The sequence below is a fragment of the Hemitrygon akajei genome, chromosome 7, assembly GCF_048418815.1.
Source record: "Hemitrygon akajei chromosome 7, sHemAka1.3, whole genome shotgun sequence".
NCBI classification, from domain to species: Eukaryota; Metazoa; Chordata; class Chondrichthyes; order Myliobatiformes; family Dasyatidae; genus Hemitrygon; species Hemitrygon akajei.
In genome coordinates, this window is record NC_133130.1 from 179,542,835 (window position 1) to 179,563,013 (window position 20,179).

A 20,179-nucleotide genomic window follows, 5' to 3' on the forward strand; every position below is an offset into this window, starting at 1 on the left:
CGAGATAATTTAGATTTAGACATATGGGCTCTATGAACAATCTTAAACTGTAAAAGGCAATTTTTGAGCACAAAGAGAGGTTGAATTAACCGATTTGAGAATCGAGTCCCAAATCTCATCAGATAAAGAGATATTTAAATCATGCTCCCAAGCCATTCTAATTTTATCCACAGGGGCACGCTGTAAGAATGCTAATTTATCACGAATAAATGATATTAAACCTTTACCCCGTGGATTAATAGAAAGAAAGAAATCCATAACATTTTTCTCGGGCATTTCAGGGAAGTTAGGAATTAAAGGATTAATAAAGTGTCTAATTTGGAGATATCTAAAAAAGTGGGCATTAGGCAGATTGAACTTAGCAGAGAGCTGTTGAAAAGATGCGAAGTGTTTATCGATAAAAAGATCTTCAAAATGTCTCATGCCCTTCCTATACCAATCATAGAATGTTGAATCATACATAGTAGGTAAAAAAAGGTGATTATGTAAGATAGGACCAGAAAGGGAAAAACCATAAAAACCATAAAATTCCATAAACTGAGCCCATATTCGCAAAGTGTGTCTAACAAGAGGATTAACCAACTAGTCTAGACAAACTACTAGGGAGTGCAGAGCCAAGAAGTGCAGAAATAGATAAATCTTTAGTGGAACTCAACTCCATTGCCACCCAATTAGGGCACTCGGGTTGGCTATGAAAAAAAGACCAAAAGGTAGTACAACGTATGTTAGCTGCCCAACAATATAAACGAAAGTTAGGTAAGGCCATGCCACCCTCTTTTTTAGATTTTTGAAGATAAACTTTATTAATTCTAGAATGCTTATTCTTCCACAGATATGACAAAATAATAGAGTCTAAGGAATCAAAAAAGGTTTTAGGAATAAAAATTGGGATTGATTGAAATAAATATAAAAATTTAGGGAGAACATACATTTTAACAACATTAATACGACCTACCAAGGACATAGATAGAGGTGACCATTGTACCAGACTCTGTTTAGTAGTATATAAAAGATTGGCAAAATTTTCACGAAAAAGATCTTTAAACTTCCTTGTGACTGTAATCCCAAGGTAAGTAAATTGATTATGAACTACTTTAAAAGGGAGGTCACGGGGGTGGGGGGGGTGCTTCTTGAGTCTGCAGAAGTAACACTTCGAAGACTTGCCGGTGGGTTGTGGGGTTTGCGGCGTCCATGAGGCTGTTGGGAGATAGCGCGCCTGGAGGGCGTCAGAGTTGTGCAGAGCGGCCTCCAGCTCAATCGCCAAATGTAAGGTAAGGTCAGCATGTTCCAGCAGCCATTGGCGCATGTACACTGACCTGATCCCTGTGACGAAGGCGTCTCTTACTAGGAGCTCCGCATGCTGTTCGACCGTCAGCACCTGGCAATTGCAGGCCCGCATGAGTGTCTATAGGGCCTGGACAAACTCAGCGCTTGATTCTCCTGCCTGCTGCTGCCGCGTCGCTTAGGGATGACTTGCTTAGACGGTATTTACCGGCCGCAGGTATTGTCTTCTGAGGACGCTCATCATGCCATTGTAACTCGGCTGGTCTCTAATCATTGATTAGACCCGTGGACTGACCCTGGAGAGGAGAACTCTGCACTTCGCGGTGGACTAGGTCACTTCAATCTTCTCCAGGTATGATTCGAAGCAGGCTAGCCAGAGTTTGGACGTGTGGCCAGCCTCAGGTGTTCATGGGTCGATGTCCAATTTGTCGGATCTCAAAGCGCATTCCATGCTTTAAAATTACTGCTAATAAAATTGATGCACTATCAATAATTCCAAAAGACTGGAAGTAGAGTAAATACTGAAAGGCTTTTATTAGATAGATAGATAGATAGATACTTTATTCATCCCCATGGGGAAATTCAACTTTTTTCCAATGTCCCATACACTTGTTGTAGCAAAACTAATTACATACAATACTTAACTCAGTAAAAAATATGATATGCATCTAAATCACTATCTCAAAAAGCATTAATAATAGCTTTTAAAAAGTTCTTAAGTCCTGGCGGTTGAATTGTAAAGCCTAATGGCATTGGGGAGTATTGACCTCTTCATCCTGTCTGAGGAGCATTGCATCGATAGTAACCTGTCGCTGAAACTGCTTCTCTGTCTCTGGATGGTGCTATGTAGAGGATGTTCAGAGTTTTCCATAATTGACTGTAGCCTACTCAGCGCCCTTCGCTCAGCTACCGATGTTAAACTCTCCAGTACTTTGCCCACGACAGAGCCCGCCTTCCAGTGAAACTTCCTTAGCAGTGAAACGGAGCACGCCCATGCCAGATGACTGCCCTGGACTGTGGGAGGAGCAGTGACACAATCACCTTTATCCAGGGGTCTGTGGGAGGAGCCACAGGAGCAGTCAGCAGAGGGGCGTGTCCAGACAGATATACATGGTTTACCACACCTATAAAGTAAAATAACTTGAGAACCTGTGTCACGTATGGCTCTAGCATAAGTACCTTCAATCTGCAGTGATACATCAGAGCTTGGTCCCACAAAACCTTCAGGAATAGTGTTTGCCTTGATACACTAATTGGAATGTGTTCTCTCCAAGACGTGTTCTCTCCAGGCCATTTCTTTACAGGGTCCCTCCATGATTTTGCTTCTTTTCTTCTCTGTTTGAGTAACCGCTGACTTGCATTTTGAAGATTTTCCTGTACCTCACTGTCTCGCTTGAAATTTCCATCTTCTTCACACTTGTTACAGAAAATACTGGTCATCTCTCAAGTCAAATAACCCTTTCAACAGCATTCCTCTGCTTAGCAGAGTTGGTCTGCCCAGATCCAGTTGAAAAAGTTGAAGCTTCTATTCTTGTGGGATCAAATACACCCATTGCATGGGAGCATGCAGTGAGAGAAATAGAGAGAATTTTTTGAAAACCCTGTCCATTCACCCGGTGTTCAGAGCTGCTTTTGAGAAGGTGCAAGTTCCTTCTCAGCAGAATGATGAACATAAGTGAGGAACTGTGTGGTACATATAGTCTAAACCTGTCACGTTATGTCCTGGAGGAGTATCTAGGGTGACAGGGGACCCCCATTTCTGAGAGAGGTCTCACCAGTTAACACCAGCAGAGGTTGAAGATGTTCAGCAGCATCCAATATTATTGGGGATGAAGCTGAGTTCAGTCAGGTGGCAGGGGACTTGAGTCTCCAGAAGGTATGAGTGATAGACGAGGGAAGGCATCTCCCAGCTGATCGGAATGGTCACAAGGAGTGGCTGAAGCTGATGAAGATTAGATAAGGAAGTCTCAGAGAGTCAGGAAATCCCCAGATAGGCTGGCATTTGAAGCACCTGGGAAACAGTGTTATGTCCATCACAATAGTGAGATATGTTACTTCCATTTACAAACAGATTGGGGGTCCTGAAATCATGAAATTTATTTGAATATTGCATTACTAATAACGGTTTAATAAGTTCCAAAGACCATAAGACATAGGGGCAGAATTGGGCCATTTAGTCCATCTGGTCTGCTCTGCCATTCTATCATGGCTGATCCTATTTTCCCCTCCTCAGCCTTACTCACCATAATTTTGATGCCATGTCCAATCAGGAACCTGTCAATCTCTGCCTTAAATATACCGATTTTTGGATTTTCTCCCCAATTAGAGAATAGTTTGCATGTTTATTTCTCCTACCAAAGTGCATGACCATTCATTTTATAGCATTGTATTTCATTTGCCACTTTCTTGCCCATTCTCCTAATCTGTTTGCCCTTCTGGAGCCTACCTGTTTCCTTAACACTACCTGCCCCTCCACCAATCTTTGTATCATCTACAAGCAAGCCACCTGCTCCATCATCTAAATCATTGATTATACAGTATAAAAAGAGGGGGTCCCAACACCGAACCTGTTGTAAGTGAGGAAACAGATTCGGTAGGTCTCAAAGGCAAGGATTCTGGACACACAGTCTTGGTAGTAAAGGATTTTATTTACAGAAGACAAATGTGGGAAAATGGCAACAGAACAACACGCACATGTGCACAATTTACAGCAGTCATGGGAAAAGTTGGATCGGCAATAAAACATGCGTGAACAATTAACGAACATGGGAAAATTGTGTGGGAACAAAGTGCGCGCGTGTGCACGTGCACACACACACACACACACACACACCTACAACCAAGGGAAAAGTCAATATGATACCCATCACACCCTGACTCTGTGCAGGCATGGCTCTATACTATTAGGGACAATAATCAACGCTCCCAACTCTATTCAATGCACAGCTCACCAACAGTTTCTCCAGTGCCATTCCATGGTTCTCAGCCTGGAGTGAAGCAGGGTGGTCCCTCGGAGATGGCAAAGAGAGAGCCCAGCACACGTGGCACCCTTTTAGTGCAGGAGGGCAGAAGGGGTCCAGCCCAGGTAATTCACAGAGGGGCCAATGGCTCGGTGCCAGCAGTGTTAAACTGATTACAAAGGCCAATTGCCCAAGGCCAATGCATTGATGGAAGTGGAGGGGTCAAACCTTGATTGGAAGGTGGCTTGCCTTCCAACCAGGTAGTGGGCAGTGCTGACACATGACAGTCACGACCCCTCCAATACAGAACCCCTGTGGGACACCACTAGTCACTGGCAGCCAACTAGAAAATAATCCTTTTATTCTAATTCACTGCCTCCTACCAATCAGCCAATGCTCTAACCATGCCAGTTACCTTTCTGTAATACCACGAGCTCTTAACTTCGCAGCCTCGTGTGTGGCATCTTGTTAAAGGACCTTCTGAAAATTCAAATATACAACATCCACTGCATCTCCTTTATCTATCCTACTTGTAACCTCCTCATAGAATTACAACAGGTTCATCAAGCAAGATTTTTCTTTGAGGAAACCATGCTGACTTTGTCCTATCTTGTCCTGTGTCACCAAGTACACCATAACCTCATCCTTAACAATTCCCTCCATCATCTTCCTAGCCACTGAGGTCAGGCTGACTGGTCTATAGTTTCCTTTCTGCTGCTTCCTCTTTTCTTACAGAGTGGAGTGACATTTGCAATTTTCCAGTCGTCTGGTACCATGCCAGATTTGAATGATTTTTGAAACATTAATGGCTCCATAATCTCTACTGCTACCTCTTTCAGAACTCTAGGGTTAAGTTCATCTGGTTCGGGTGACTTGTGTACCCTTGGGTCTTTTAGCTTTTTGGGCACCTTCTCCCTTGTAATAGTAATTGCATTCACTTCTCTTCCCTCATGCCCTTCAACTACTGGCACACTGCTAGTGTCTTCCACAGTGAAGACTGATGCAAAATACTTAATTAGTTCATCTTCCATCTCCTTGACCCCATTATTATTTCTATGGCCTCATTTTCTAGTGGTCCTATATCCACTCTCATCTCTCTTTTCTTTCTTACATAGTTGAGAAGCTTTTACTATCCACTGATACTGTTTGCCAGCTGGCTTTCATATTTCAACTTTTCCCTCCTAATGATTCTTTTAGTTGCCCTCTATAGGTTTTTAAAAGCTTCTTAATCCTTATTTTCTGGCTAATTGTTGCTTCATTGTATGCTCTCTCCTCTGCTTTTACATTAGGTTTGACTTCCCTTATCAGCCATAGTTGTATTATTTTGCTATTTGAGTATTTCTTCATTTTTGGAATACATTTATCCTGCACCTTCCTGTTTTCCCCAGAAATTCACCCCATTGCTGCTCTGGTGTCATCCCTGCCTGCAGCTCCGTTCAATTTACTTTGGCCAACTCCTCTCTCATACCACTATAATTTCCTTCACTCCACTGAAATCCTGCTACATCAGACTTTACTTTCTCCCTAGCAAATTTCAAATTGCACTCAATCGTATTGTGATCAATGCCTCCTTGGGGTTCTTTTACCTTAAGCTTCCTAATTGCATATTACATATCACCCAATCCAATATAGCTGATCCCCTAGTAGGCTCAGCAACAAGCTGCTCTAAAAAGCCATCTCATAGGCATTCAAAAAAGTCACTCGAAATCCATTACCAATCTGATTTTTCCAATTGACCTATATGTTGAAATCTCCCATGACTATCATAACATTGCCATTTTGGCTTGCCTTTTCTATTTCCCATTGTAACCTGTGGTCCACATCTCAGCAACTGTTGAGAGGTCTGTATATAACTGTCATCAGAGTCCTCTTAGCCTTGCAGTTTCTTAACTCAATCCACAAGAATTTAACATCTTCCAATCCTATGTCACATCTTTCTACTGATTTGATGTCATTCTTTACCAGCAGAGCTACGCCATCCCCTCTGCCTGCCTTCCTATCCCTCCGATACAACGTATAACCTTGGACATTTAGCTCCCAATTACAACAATCCTTCAGCCATGATTCAGTGATGAATCTGCCAATCTGTAATAGTGCAACAAGATCATCCACCTTATTTCTTGTACTCTGTGCATTGAGATATAATACTTTAAGTACTGTATTTGCTACCCTTTTTGATTCTGCATCCCTAATGCACTGATACTCACACTGCTGGCTACAATTTTGTCCTGTCATCTGCCTGTCCTTCCTGATAGAGTCTGACTGCACAATAACTAAGCTTTTTTATGATCCGTCCTACCGAGTTCCTTCACTCTGGTTCCCACCCCCACTGCCAAGTTAGTTTAAATCCTTTGCAACAGTTCTAACAAACCTGCCCGTGAGAATATTGGTTCCCCTTAGATTCAGAGGCAATTCATCACTTTTATAAGGGTCATACCTCTCCCAGAAGAGGTCCCAATTATCCAAGAACTTGAAGCTTTGCCCCCTGCACCAGTTTCACAGCCATGCATTAATCTCCCAAATCATCCTGTTTCTGCCCTCACTGGCATGTGGCACAGACAGCAATCCAGAAATGGCTACCTAGTTTAACTGTAATGGGCTCTTTTGTTTTTCTTTTTTCTGTTAGCTGTTTGTTAAAGTTGAAATATTGTTAAATATATAATTTTATGCCGGTATAAGATCTGTTATTTTATGTTAGTTCTGTTATTTTTAATGGGGCAGTATTTACACAGTATTCGCTACAATCTATGTTCCTTAATCAGAACATCTTATCCTTCCTGTTTGGTTGAACGCAAATTATATTGTGTTAGCGGCAGACCAATTGACAGGGAGGGAGGGAGGGATCTGTTTGTGATTCATTAGCAGGAGCAAATAAAAGTAAAGTAGGGTCAAAGCAGTGTGGCCAGTGTTGGAGTGGGAACTTGAGGCTTTGGCTCAAGAGACTTTGGCAAGGAGGCACAGATGAGTAGCAGGTAAGGCTTTTGTAGTGATTAAATGAAAGTCACTAAATTACAGCTAATTAAATAAAGTAGGGATGATGCAGGATCAAGTGATGTGGGAGCTGGTAGACCCCATTGTGGTTCCTGGTGACCACATCTGCAGCAATATTGGCTACTTAAGGAACTCAGGCTCAAGGTTAGCTGCCTCAAATTCGGTCTGAGGTCAGGGACAAGAGGGTGTGATTGCAAGTGGGGCAGGTAGTGGGATCCAAGAGACAGTGCTGGAGGAGCCTCAGCCCTCAGGTCTGAGATTCTTGCCTCCTCTGTGGATGAGAGTGGGGGCTGTAGGAAGATGAGCAACCTAACTGTGGCACCGTAGTTCAGGAAGCCATTTGGGGTGGGGGGGGGTGTTAAGAAGAGATATGTATTGGTAATTGGGGATAGTATAGTCAGGGGAATAGACACTGGTTTGGGACATCTTATCTGATCTGCAGAGGGCGTAGGTAAAATGCAGAAAGAGGTCTACTGAGGAAATTTGAGCAGCTAGGGACTAAATTAAAAAGAAGAGCCAAAAAAGTAATCTCTGGATTACTACCTGAGCCATTTGCAAATTGGCATAGAATCAAGCAAGGACTGGTTTGGGAGAAGTGGGTTTGAATTCATGGGAAATTGCCACCATTATTGGGGAAGGAGGGAGCTGTTCCACCTGAACAGCAAGGGGACCTGGTTCCTTGCGAATTGTATGACTAGGGCTGTGGATAGGGCTTTAAAGTAAATAGTAGGGGTTGGGTTCAACAGATTGGAGAGGTATCGATAAAGTAAAAGAAAAAAGTGTGGATAAAGATAAAGAAAAAGCAAAAGATAAAAAGAGTAAAGTAAGGATGGAGTGAAGAAATGTCAAGTACAAAAGAGAAAAAAAATTACAAGATTTTGAAAGCACAATGAGTGTAAGGGCCCTTTATCTGAATGCCCGTAGTATTTGAAACCGATCAGTGAACTAGTGGCACAAATCAATGAAAGACGGTATGATTTAGTTGCCATTACAGAAATGTGGTTGCAGGGTGGATAGGATTGGGAATTAAATATCCAAGGATATACAAAGTCCTGGATGACTCAAGGACAGGAATGCTGCTGAGTGTGCCAGGATTTAGGTGTTTCAAAAAGGACAGGGAGGGAGGCGAGAGGTGGGGGTGTGACATTGCAAATCAGGGACAGTATCATGGCTGCAGAAATGGAGGAAGTCATGGAGGGATTGTCTACTGAGTCATTGTGGATGGAAGTCAGAAACAAGAAGGGAGCAATAACTCTACTGGGTGTTTTTATAGACATGCACCAAACTCCCCCCCCCCCCCCCCCCCCGCCCAATAGTAACAGAGACATCTAGGAGAGGATAGGGAGGCAGATTCTGGAACAGTGCAATAATAATAGGATTGTTGTGATGGGTGATTTTAGCTTTCCTATTATTGACTAGCTTCTCCTTAGAGCAAGGGGTATAGATGTGGTGGCATTTGTTAGGTGTGTTCAGGAAAGTTTCCTGATGCAATATGTAGATAAGCCAACTAGAGGAGAGGCTGTACTTGATCTGGTTTTGAAAAATTAACCTGGTCAGGTGTCAGATCTCTTGGTGGGAGAGCATTTTGGAGGTAGTGATCACAACTCTATCTCCTTTACTCTAGCTCTAGAGAGGGATGTGAACAGAAAATTTGGGAAAACGTTTAATTGGAGTGGGGGAAATATGATGCTATTAAGCAGGAACTTGGGAACATAAATTGAGAGTAGATGTTCTCAAGGAATTGCACAGCAGAAAAGTGGCAAATGTTCAGAGAACATTTGGGTGGCGTTCCGCATGGGTATGTTCCATTGAGGCAGGGAAAGGATGGTAGGGTAAAAGAACCATGGTGTACAAAGGATGTAGAAAATCTAGTTAAGAAGAAAAGAAATGCTTACAAAAGGTTCAAGAAACTAGGTATTGTTAGAATGCTAGAAAATTACAAGGGTGCCATGAAAGAGCTCAAGAATAAAATTAGAGCTAGAAGAGGCCATGAGAGGGCCTTGGTGAGCAGATTTAAGGAAACCCCCAAGGCATTTGACAAGTATGGGAAGAGCAAGAGAATGAGCTATATGAGAATAGGATCAATCAGGAGTGATAGTGGAAATGTCTGTGGAGATGGGGGAGGTAGCGGAGGTACTTAATGAATACTTTGCTAAAGTATTCACCAGTGGAAAGGACCTTGGCAATTGTGGGGAAGAATTAAAGCAGACTGAAATGCTTGAGTGTATAGATATTAAGAATGAGGATGTGCTGGAGCTTTTGAACGGTATTGAGTTAAATAAGTCACGGGGACCAGACAAGGTACACCCCAGGCTACTGTGGGAAGTGAGGGAGGAGTTTGCTGAGTCTCTGGCGATGATCTTTGCATCATCAATGGGGGCAGGAGAAATACCAGAGGATTGGAAGGTTGCAAATGTTGTTCCCTTGATCAAGAAAGGGAGTAGAGATAACCCAGGAAACTATAGACCAGTGAGTTTTACTTCAGTAGTGGACAAATTATTGGAGAAGATCCTGAGAGGCAGGATTTATGAACACTTGGAGAGACATAATCTGATTAGCGATAGCCAGCATGGCTTTGTCAAGGGCAGGTCATGCCTTACAAATCTGATTGAATTCTTTGAGGATGTAACAAAACACATTGATGAAGGTAGAGCAGTGGATGTAGTACGTATATATGGATCTCAGTAAGGCATTTAATAAGGTTCCCCATGCGAGGCTCATTCAGAAAGTAATGAGGCATGGGATCCAACGAGACCTTACTTTGTGGATCCACAATTGGCTTGCCCACAGAAGGCAACGGGTGGTTGTGGATGATTCATATTCTGCATGGAGGACAGTGACCAGTGGTGTTCCACAGGGATCTGTTCTGGGACCCCCTCCTCTTTGTAATTTTTATATATGACCTGGATGAAGAAGTAGAAGGGTGGGTTAGTAAGTTTGCTGATGATACAAAAGTTGGTGGTGTTGTGGAAAGAATGGAGGGTTGTCAGAGGTTACAGTGGGACATTGATACAGAATCTGAGGCCACAAACCAGGCACGCCCAGGATCCTCTTCAGTTTGCGTATAAGGAGAAGGTGGGAGTGGAGGATGCTATCACGTATTTGCTGCACAAATCACTCTGTCACCTAGAGGGGGTCAGTTGTGCTGTGAGGATTACATTCCTTGACTTCTCTAGTGCCTTTAACACCATCCAGCCCAAGATCTTAAGGCACAAACTAACGGAGATGGGAGTAGACTCTCACATGGTGGATTGGATAGTGGACTACTTGACAGATAGGCCTCAGTATGTGCGGTTGGGAGACTGTAGGTCTGACACGGTGGTCAGCAGCACAGGGGCGCCGCAGGGAACCGTACTCTCTCCGGTCCTGTTCACCCTGTACACATCAGACTTCCAATATAACTCGGAGTCCTGCCATGTGCAGAAGTTCGCTGATGACACGGCCATAGTGGGGTGTGTCAGGAATGGACAGGAGGAGGAGTATAGGAAACTGATACAGGACTTTGTGATATGGTGCAACTCAAACTACCTGCGTCTCAATATCACCAAGACCAAGGAGATGGTGGTGGACTTTAGGAGATCTAGGCCTCATATGGAGCCAGTGATCATTAATGGAGAATGTGTGGAGCAGGTTAAGACCTACAAGTATCTGGGAGTACAGTTAGACGAGAAGCTAGACTGGACTGCCAACACAAATGCCTTGTGCAGGAAGGCACAGAGTCGACTGTACTTCCTAAGAAGGTTGGCGTCATTCAATGTCTGTAGTGAGATGCTGAAGATGTTCTATAGGTCAGTTGTGGAGAGCGCCCTCTTCTTTGTGGTGGCGTGTTGGGGAGGAAGCATTAAGAAGAGGGACGCCTCATGTCTTAATAAGCTGGTAAGGAAGGCGGGCTCTGTCGTGGGCAAAGTACTGGAGAGTTTAACATCGGTAGCTGAGCGAAGGGCGCTGAGTAGGCTACGGTCAATTATGGATAACTCTGAACATCCTCTACATAGCACCATCCAGAGACAGAGAAGCAGTTTCAGTGACAGGTTACTATCGATGCAATGCTCCTCAGACAGGATGAAGAGGTCAATACTCCCCAATGCCATTAGGCTTTACAATTCTACCGCCAGGACTTAAGAACTTTTTAAAAGCTATTATTAATGCTTTTTGAGATAGTGATTTAGATGCATATCATATTCTTTACTGAGTTAAGTATTGTATGTAATTAGTTTTGCTACAACAAGTGTATGGGACATTGGAAAAAAGTTGAATTTCCCCATGGGGATGAATAAAGTATCTATCTATCTATCTATCTGATAGGATGCAGAACTGGGCTGAGAAATAGCAGATGGAGTTCAACCAAGATAAATGTGAAGTGGTTCATTTTGGTAGGTCAAATTTGAAGACAGAATATAATATTAATGGTAAGACTCTTAGCGGTGTAGAGGATCAGTGAGATCTTGGAATCCATGTCCATAGGACTCTCAAAGCTACTGTGCAGGTTGGCACTGTTGTTAAGAAGGCGTATGATGTGTTGGCCTTCATCAACTGTGGGTTTGAGTTCAAGAGCTGTGAGGTACTGTTACAGCTATATAAGACCTTAGTTAAATCCCACTTGGATTACTGTGTTCAGTTCTGGTTACCTCACTACAGGAAGAATGTGGATACTATAGAGAAAGTACAGAGGAGATTTACGAAGATGTTGCCTGGATTGGAGAGTGTGCCGTATGAGAATAGGTTGAGTGAACTTGACCTTTTCTGCATGGAGCGACGGAAGATGAGAGGTGACCTGATAGAGATGTATAAGATGATGAGAAGCATTGATCATGTGGATAGCCAGAGGCTTTTTCCCAGGACTGAAATGGCTAACACAAGGGGGCATAGTTTTAAGGTGCTTGAAAAAAGGTACAAGGAGGCTGTCAGAGGTAAGTTTTTCCACACAGAGTGGTGGGTGCATGGAATGCCAGCAAAGGTACTAGAGGGAGATATAATAGGGTCTTTTAAGAGACTCTTAGATAGGTACATAGAGCTTAGAAAAATAGAGGGTTATGTAGTAGGGAAATTCTGGGCAGTTTCTAGTGTAGGTTACATGGTCGGCACAGCATTGTGGGCCAAAGGGCCTGTAATGTTCTGTAGATTTTCTATGTTCTATATTCTATCAGGTAACATGGAAGGATAGCCAGGAAGGTAAGGGAGGTGGGATAGCGCTCTTAATTAATAGTGAGAGATGATATAAGATCTAAGGAGCAGAATGTTGAATCCATCTGGGTAGAGGTTATAAATAGTAAAGGGAAAAAAATCACGGATGTGTCCTTTGGCCACGGAATAATAACATTACAATGGCACAGGCAATAAACAGAGAAATATCTGAGGCCTGTAAGAATGGAACAGCAGTTATCGTGAGGGACTTTAACATGCACATAGATTGGGTGAATCAAGTTGGTTGACGCAGTCTTGAGGAGGACTTCACAGAATGCATTCTTGACAGCTTTCTTGAACAGCATGTTACAGAACCTACAAGGAAATGTGTTATCTTAGATCTGGTCCTGTGTAATGAGACAGGTAAAATTAGTGATCTTATAGTTTGGGATCTTCTTGGAAAGAGTGATCACAGTAAGACTGAGTTTCTCATACAAATGGAGGGTGCAATAGTTCAATCTAAAACTAGTACTGTATATTCTGCCTAAACAATAGAGACTACAATGCGATAAGGGAGGAGCTGGCTAGTGTAGACTGGGAACACAGGATATATGGTGGGATGATTGAGGACCAGTGGAAGATTTTCATAGGGATTTTTCATGGTGCTCAACAAAAGTATATTCCAGTTAAAAGCAAGGACAATAAGGGTAGGGAGAGCCAGCCTTTGGTAACTAAGGAAATAAAAGCTCATGTGTACTAAGTTGCCAAGAGTAATGGGAAACTGAAAGATTGGGAAAACTTTAAAAAGCAAGAAAGAGCCACTAAGTGAGCAATAAAGAAAGGGAAGCTAGAGTATGAAAGTAAACTTGCACAAAATATAAAAATGGATAGTAGAAGTTTTTAATAATTATATAAAATGGAAAGGGTGGCTAAAGTGCATGTAGGTCCCTTGGAGGACAAGAAGGGGGAATTGATATTGGGTAATGAGGAAATGGCCGAGGCTTTGAATGAGTATTTTGTCTTCATGATGGACGACATGTCTAATACGCCAAAGAAAGAAGTAATGGAGATGATGAAAGGTGAGGACCTCAATACAATAGCTGTCACTAAAGAGGTAGTGCTGAGCAGCCTTGTGGGCCTGCAGATAGATAAGTCCCCTGGTCCTGATTGGGTGCATCCTAGGGTACTGAAAGAAATGGCAGAAGTTATGGTGGAGGCTATGGTGATAATTTACCAAAATTCTTTGGGTCTGGGCAGCTCCTAGTGGATTGGAAGAAGGCGAATGCCATTGATCAGAAAAGGATGTAGGCCAAAGTCAGGTAACTTATAGGCCAGTTAGTTTAACATCTGTAGTTGGGAAAATGCTTGAAACTATCATTAAAGAAATTGTGAGGCATCTGGAAAGAAATGGATCCATCAGGCAGATGCAGCCTGGATTCAGCAAAGGCAGGTCCTGTTTGACAAACTTACTGGAATTCTTTGAGGATATAATGAGTGCATTGGGGGGGGGGGGGGGAGGGAACAGATGGACTTTATTTACTTGAATTTCCAGAGGGCATTCAGTAAGGTGCTGCATAAAAGATGTACCAATAAGATGAGGATGCAGAGAGTTGGGGGTGATGTATTAGCATGGATAGAAGATCGGTTAAATGATAGAAAGCAAAGATTTGGGATAAGTGATCATTACTTTGGTTGGCAATCAGTGGTGAGTAGTGTGCTGCAGGGGTCGGTGCTGGGCCCGCAACTGTTCATGATATACATTAACAATCTGGATGATGGGACCGAGTGTAGCGTATCTAAGTTTGCTGAAGACAGTAAATTGAGTGAAAAACAAATTGTGAAGAAAATACGGAGAGTCTGCAAAGAGATATAGATAGGTTAAGTGAGTGGGCAAAGGTCTGGCAGATGGAGTACAATGTTGCTAAAAGCGAGATCATTCACTTTGGAAGGAAAAAGGGAAGATCAGATCATTATTTAAAAGGTAAAAAATTGCAGCATGCTGCTGTGCAGAGGGGCTTGGGCATGCTTTGCATGAATCACAAAAGGTTGGTTTGCAGGTGCAGCAGGCTATCAAGAAGGCAAATGGATTGTTGGCCTTCATTGCTTGAGGGATTGAATTTAAGAGCAGGGAGGTTATGCTCCAGCTGTACAGGATACTGATGAGGCTGCACCTGGAGTACTGCATGCAGTTTTTTGGGGAAGTACATACTAGCTTTGGAGGCGGAGCAGAGGAAGTTCACCAGATTGATTCCAGAGATCAGGGGATTAGACTATGAGGAGGGATTGAGTCACCTGGGACTGTACTTGCTGGAATTCAGAAGAGTGAGAGGAGATCTGATAGAAACGTATAGAATTATGAAAGAGATAGATAAGGTGGAGGCTGGAAAGTTGTTTCCACTGGTAGGTGAGACTAGAACTAGGGGACATAGCCTCAAGATTCGGGGGAGTAGATTTACGACGGAGATGAGGAGGAACTGCTTTTCCCAGAGAGTGGTGAATCTGTGGAATTCTCTGCCCAATGAAGCAGTGGAGGCTTGTTCAATAAATCTATTTAAGACAAGGTTGGATAGATTTTTGTGTAGTAGGGGAATTGAGAGCTATGGGGGAAAAGGCTGGGACAGCTTCTTCCACCAGGCCATCAGACCGATTAATTCATGCTGACACAACTGTATTTCTATGTTATATTGACTAACCTGTTGTACATAATATTTATTATAAATTACTATAATTGCACATGGCACATTTGAACTGAGACATAACGTAATTATTTTTACTCATGGATATGAAGGCTGTAAGTAATAAAGTCAATTCAATGATTGTATAAAACACAATATACAAGTAACAGTTGAGCATGGCTCTACATATATATATTATATTCCTCAAAGAATTCCTTTCTCTAAGACACGGCTCCTGGTGCTTCAATACACACTGGACCTTGTCCCCGCCACTACATTCTGGCCCATACTTGACCGGCATGATCAGCCGGCATGTAGTTCAAGGAACTTTTTTCCACTTCACAGGCCCCAACCCCATCTTGAACATGCCTCAACCTTGCTGCTGCTTCATCTCAAATATGCCTCCACCTTGCTCTGACTCCTCCTCGAACATGCCCTGAACTCCCTCTGACACTGTCTCACACCCACATGCTTTGACCCTCGACAGAGCCTCACCTCCTCCTGCCTCTTCATTGTTCACAGTGATCATTTATCATAATTCTTTACAGAAAAAGTGTTGCTAATCAAGTATTTTGTTGTATTTCTGGGCTGTGATTAAGTAAGAGGATATAAAGAGGTTTTCAGGATATTGGTAAACACTGATGTTCTGAAGGATCTATATGCCCTTGTACTGTACACGGATCACTAAAGGCTAACATCAGGTGAAGCAAATAGTTAGGAAATCAATTGGTACTTGACTTTTTATTATGAAAGAATTTGTGCACAGGATTAAAAATATCTTGTTCCAATTGTACAGTATATGGCCTTGGTGAGACAACATCTGGGCTATTGCTGTTGTTGCCTAAAAACTAATATTCTAGATTAGAGTGTTAAGGATTCACCAGGTTCATTCCTAGAATGGGAAATTTGCCATTTCTGGAGAGATTAGTGGAATAGGCCTTGCAGAGTTTAGAAGAATAAAGAATATATTTAAACAAAGTGGGGAGAATATTTCCTCAGATTGAGGAATCTGGAACTAGGGGTCATTTTTCTCTGTGTAAGTGGTAAGCCCTTTCGTAATGAGATGAGCAGAAATTTTTTATTCAGATTGTTGTGAACCTTGGAATTCTCTACGATAGCCATGGAGGCTTGGTCGTTATATTTTTTTAAAGTTATGGATAAACATAATGGTACAACATTAACAGGATCCCAATTCTCAGGGACCTTTCTTGTAGCCAGAGTACTGAAAAAGTTTTCAGGTCTTCCACAATTTCTTCCCTTGAACAAAGGAAAGGGTAATCCTACAAGTACTCATAGGCCAGGGGCATCTGTGAAGAAAAATATTGTTAACAGTTCAGATAAATGACTTTCTGTCTTGGTTCCCTTTTTTTGTCTTATCCATCTACCCTATCCTCTGGGGATTAAACATAGGAAACCTACAGCAAGATAACAGGCCCTTTGGCCCACAATGCTGTGCTGAACATGTACTTACTTTAGGAAATTATCTAGGGTTACCCATACCCTCTATTTTTCTAAGCTCCATGTACGTACCCAAGAGTCTCTTAAAAGACCCTATCGTATCCACTTCCACTGTCACTGGCAGCCCATTCCATGCGCTCACCACTCTGCATTTTTTTTAAAAAACTTACCCTGGACATCTCCTCTGTATCTATTTCCAAGCACCTTAAAACTGTGCCCTTTTGGGTTAGACATTTCAGCCCTGGGAAAAAGCCTCTGACTATCCACACGATCAATGCCTCTCATTATCTTAGACTCCTCTATCAGGTAACCTCTCATCCTCTGCCACTCCAATAAGAAAAGGCCGAGTTCACTCAACCTGTTCTCATAAGGCATGCTCCCCAATCTAGGCAACATCCTTGTAAATCTCCTCTGCACTCTTTCTATAGTTTCCACATCCTTCCTGTAGTGAGGTGACTAGAACTAAGCACAGTATTCCAAGTGGGGTCTGACCAGGGTCCTATATAGCTGTAACATTACCTCTCGGCTCTTGAACTCAAGCCCATGGTTGATGAAGGCCAATGCACCATATGCCTTCTTAACCACAGAGTCAACCTGCGCAGCAGCTTTGAGTGTCCTATGGCCTCGGACCCCAAGATCCCTCTGATCCTCCACACTGTCAAGTGTCTTACCATTGATACTATATTCTGTCATCATATTTGACCTTCCAAAATGAACCACCTCACAATTATCTGGCTTGAACTCCATCTGCCACTTCTCAGCCCAGTTTTGCATCCTATTGAAGTCCCGCTGTAAGCTCTGACAGCCCTTTACACTATCCACAACACCCCCAACCTTTGTGTCATCATTAAATTGACTAACCCATCCCTCCACTTCCTCATTCAGGTCATTTATAAAAATCATGAAGAAAAGGAGTCCCAGAACAGATCCCTGAGGCACACCACTGTTCACTGAGCTCCCTGCAGAATATGACCTGTCTACAACTGCTCTTTGCCTTCCATGAGCAAGTCAATTCTGGATCCAAAAAGCAATGTCCCCTTGGATCTCATGCCTCCTTACTTTCTCAATAAGCCTTGCATGGGGTACCTTGTCAAATGCCTTGCTGAAATCCATATACACTACATCTACTGCTCTACCTTCGTCAATGTGTTTAGTCACATACTCAAAAAATTCAAACAGGCTCGTAAGGCATGACCTGCCCTTGACAAAGCCATGCTGACTGTTCCTAATCATATTATGCCTCTCCAAATGTTCATAAATCCTGCCTCTCAGGATTTTCTCCATCAACTTGCCAACCACTGAAGTAAGACTCGCTGGTCTATAATTTCTTGGGCTATCACTACTCCTTTTCTTGAATAAGGGAACAACATCTGCAACCCTCCAATCCTCAGGTACCTCTGCTGTCCCCATTGATGATGCAAAGATCATTGCCAGAGGCTCAGCAGTCTCCTCCCTTGCCTCCCACAGTAGCCTGGGATATCTCTCGTTGGTCCCAGAGACTTGTCCAACTTGATGCTTTTCAATCCACTATGTCATCCTTACAATCATCAAAATTCTTTCCTGTAGTGAATACTGAAGCAAAGTATTCATTAAGTACTTCTGCTATTTCCTCTGGTTCCATACACACTTTTCCACTGTCACACTTGATTGGTCCTATTCTCTCATGTCTTATCCTCATGCTCTTCACACACTTGTAGAATGCCTTGAGGCTTTCTTTAATCCTGCTCGCAAAGTCCTTCTAGCTCTCCTAATTTCATTCTTAAGCTCCTTCCTGCTAGCCTTATAATCTTCCTAGATCTCTATCATTACCTAGTTTTTTTGAACCTTTCATAAGCTTTTCTTCTTGACTAGATTTTCAACAGCCTTTGTAAACCATGGTTCCTGTACTCTGCCATCCTTTCCCTGTCTCATTGGAACATACCTATGCAGAAAACCACGTAAATATCCCCTGAACATTTGCCACATTTCTGCCGTACATTTCCCTGAGAACATCTGTTCCCAATTTTTGCTTCCAAGTTCCTGCCTGATAGCTTCATATTTTCCGCTTACTCCAATTAAACGCTTTCCCAACTTGTCTGTTCCTATCCCTCTCCAAATCTGTGGTAAAGGAGATAGAATTGTGATCACTATCTCCAAAATGCTCTCCCACTGAGAGACCTGACACCTGACTAGGTTCATTTCCCAATACCAGATCAAGTACAGCCTCTCCTATTGTAGGCTTATCTACATATTGTGTCAGGAAACCTTCCTGAACACACCTAACAAACTCCATCCCGTCTAAACCCCTTGCTCTATGGAGATGCCAATCAATATTTGAGAAATTAAAATCTTCCACCACGAAAACCCTGTTATTATTACACTTTTCCAGAATCTGTCTCCCTATCTGCTCCTTGATGTCCCTGCTACTATTGGGTGGTCTATAAAAACACCCAGTAGAGTTATTGACCCCTTCCTGTTCCTAACTTCAACCCACAAAGACTCAGTAGACAATCCCTCCATGACTTCCTCATTTAAAGCAGCCGTGACACTCTCTGATCAACAGTGCCATGCCTCTACCTCTTTTGCTTCCCTCCCTGTCCTTTCTGAAACATTTAAAGCCTGGCACTCTAAGTAACCATTTCTGCCCCTGAGCCATCCAAGTCTCTGTAATGGCCACAACATCATAGCTCCAAAAACTGATCCAGGCTCTAAGCTTATCCACTTTGTTCATGATGCTTCTTACATTAAAATAGACACCTGTCAAATCATCAGACTGAGCGTATCCCTTTTCTATCACCTGCCTATCCTCCCTCTCGCATTGTCTCCAAGCTTTCTCTGTTTGTGATTTATAAGGGCTGGAGGAACTCAGCAGGCCGGGCAGCATCTATGGAAAAGAGTACAGTCAATGTTTCGAACCTAACCACTTCAGCAGGACTAGGAAAGAAAGAAAGATGAGTAGAGTTAAAAAATGTGGGAAGGGGAGGGAGAAACACAATGTGATAGGTGAAACTGGGAGAGGGAGGGGTAAAGAGCTTGGAAATTGGTGAAAGAGATACAGGGCTGGAGAAGGGGGGGATCTAATAGGAGAGGTCAAAAGGCCATAGAAGAAAGAAAAGTGTGGTAGAGCACCAGAGGGAGATTATAGGCAGGCAAGGAGATGAGGTGAGAGAGGGAAAAGAGGATGGGGAATGGTGAAGGGGTGGCATTATTGGAAATTCAAGAAATCAGTGTTCATGCCATCATGTTGGAGGCTACCCAGATGGAATATAAGGTGCTGTTTCTCCAACTTGTGTGTGGCCTCATCGCAACTGTAGAGGAGACCATGGATTGACATATCAGAATGGGCAGTGAAATTAAAATGGATGGCCACTGGGAGATTTTGCTTTTTCACCTATCGCCTTGTGTTTCTCCCTCCCCTCCCCTCCCCCAACCCCACTTTTAACTCTACTCCTCATCTCTTTTTTATCTCCAGTCCTGCTGAAGGATCTCAGCTTAAAACGTCGTCTGTACTCTTTTGAATATTTGGGTGTTAGATATTGGTTCTTATTGATTTTATAGAGGCCATCCATGGATGGTGAAAATTTCAATAAGCATTGTGTTAATGAGAATGTATTAATCCATTTTATGAGACTCCATGTTACTCCATTTTCACAAGTTGATGGATTCCTGATTGAGTGAAAGATAGGTTTGAAGTTAATGATTAGTTTC

General features: G+C 42.8%; 1 protein-coding gene across 4 annotated transcripts in view; it reads left to right on the forward strand.

Annotated features, from left to right (window-relative positions):
* The window catches only part of LOC140731234 (transforming growth factor beta receptor type 3-like), a 149,733-nt gene that overhangs the window by 63,277 nt on the left and 66,277 nt on the right, over positions 1-20,179 (forward strand). The gene's annotated exons all lie outside the window — the stretch shown is intronic.